The sequence below is a fragment of the Palaemon carinicauda genome, chromosome 25 (genome assembly GCF_036898095.1).
Source record: "Palaemon carinicauda isolate YSFRI2023 chromosome 25, ASM3689809v2, whole genome shotgun sequence".
In the NCBI taxonomy this organism is placed as follows: Eukaryota; Metazoa; Arthropoda; class Malacostraca; order Decapoda; family Palaemonidae; genus Palaemon; species Palaemon carinicauda.
This window is the reverse complement of record NC_090749.1, coordinates 80,211,347-80,213,846: the sequence shown is the minus strand read 5'-3', so window position 1 is coordinate 80,213,846 and position 2,500 is coordinate 80,211,347.

Genomic DNA, 2,500 nt, shown 5'->3' with positions numbered 1-2,500 from the left:
GTAATAGTTCCTACTCTCCTTAGACGAGTTGCACACTCGAATATCTACCCTAACAATGCCTATTTCCTCCCCTCCATTCCCCCTCTTAAGCATTATAACTGATGTAAAAACTGCTTGGACATAAAGAGACTTTGAAAGTAGCCTTGGAAGCAATAAGCAAACGTAAAAGTACCACGAAAAGCGAGTATTGTTAAAAGCTATATAGAACCTTCGAAGTCTGAATTATGGTGATTTTTGCTAGCTCATTTGATTACTAAAGTCAATTTGTGGAGTAAAGTCGCAAATAATCTTGATTACAGGATATATAAGATCGTGAAAATGCTCGTAAGTGTACTTATATAAAAGTGTACTTTTATATAAGTATTATATATGTAGCTGAAATATTTCTACACGAGAGTTGGTTGGTGGAAAAGACCATTCTCAAATGTGATTGGTCATCGTCAGCGTCTTCATTCCTCCAATCAGAAAGCAGGAAATTATATTTTTCCTAAAAAAAGAATCTATTTTTCTGCTGACTTTTATATCATAAACAAAAGTTAATATATCGAGACTTTTGTATCATAAAAAGATATCAGAAAAAAAAATGATATTTCACATTTAATCAAGTTTATAAATTTTTCAATCTATGTATCTATTTAGATATGTAACCATATAGACAGATAGATAAAACTAATATAATGAATATACTATATATTCTATCAAGTATATACATATAAACTGTATATATATATATATATATATATATATATATATATATATATATATATATATATATATATATATATATATATATACATATATATATATATAAATATATATATATATATATATATATATATATATATATATATATATATATATATATATATATATATATATATATATTTATATATATACATATATACACACGCATATATATATATATATATATATATATATATATATATATATATATATATATATATATATATATATATATATATGTATGTATATATATATATCCATACATATATATATATATATATATATATATATATATATATATATATATATATATATATATATATATGTGTGTGTGTGTGTGTGTGTGTGTGTGTGTGTGTATGTGTTTGTCCGTGTGCATGTGTATGTGTCTATATATAAATAAGTGGATGGATAGAGATATATCAATAACGGTGAATAAAAATAAAAAAAAAATAACGCCACTTGCATAAAAAGAGTAAGGAATGTCTTTACTGAAATAGGAAATAAAAAACATAAGATATATTGTGACTTTCAACTGTTCTGTTTGTTGTCGAAACAGTTGAAACATGGAACTCTCTATTCAAACACAACATCTCATACAGTACAAAAGTATCTTTAGATATGAAGTCACTTTTGTTACTTTAGTGTTGACGACAAAAAAAGAGTTTTCTGAGACGCTGTTTGTTGAGCAAATATCACATTCCAAGATCTTTTGGAATCGTAGTAGAATTTCGTTTGTTGACTCAAGTAAGTAAACTTTCTCATACTTTTGCCTTGAGTATATTTTCACTGTTTTGGCGAAATAGTCTCTCATTGTTGCTATTAAATAATCCTGGGAACCCCCTCTCCTGTATAAAATTCCTGCGAGACATCGACAAGGAGATGGAGCTGGGGGGAGAGTGACTGCTCCCCGCCCTCTAGTTGTGGGGTGTTTGAATGTGCGTGGATGTAGTACGATAGAGAGTAAAAGATGTGAGATGGGAAGTATGTTTAGAAGTAGAAGGATGGATGTATTGGCCTTGTGTGAGACAAAGATGAAAGGAAAAGGTGAAGTGATGTTTGGTGAAATGTCTGGTAGAGTGTCTGGGATTGAAAGGGGAAGAGCGAGAGAGGGTGTGGCTTATTGCTGAGTGAATGGATGACAGGTAAAGTAGTGGAATGGAAGGAGATATCATCTAGGTTAATGTGGGTAAGGGTTAGGTTGGGTAGGGAATGTTGGGCGTTTGTCAGTGCGTATGGGCCAGGTAGTGAGAAAAGTGAAGAAGAGCGGAATGAGTTCTGGAATGCATTAACTAGGTGTGTAGAAGGACTGGGTAGAAGGAATTATGTAGTTGTTATGGGTGACTTAAATGCTAGAGTGGGAGCGGGAGAGGTAGAAGGTGTCATTGGGAAGTATGGCGTACCAGGTGAAAATGAGAGTGGTGAGAGACTGGTAGACATGTGTGTTGAACAAGAGATGGTAATAAGTGCTAGCTTCTTTAAAAAGGAAGATAAAAATAAGTATACATGGGTAAGAGTGGCAAATGGAAGAGTAGTAGAAAGGGCATTAATGGATTATGTGTTGATAACTAAAAGAATGTTTGGAAGATTGAAAGACGTGCACGTGTTTAGGAGTATGGCTAACGGTATGTCTGATCATTTTTTGATGGAAGGAAAATTAGTTGTAGCAAAAGAGTGGGGGAATAGAGTAGGTTGATGTAAAAGGGAGGTAGTGAAGATTGAAGAGCTAATAAAACTGGGGGTAAAAAGTAAATAT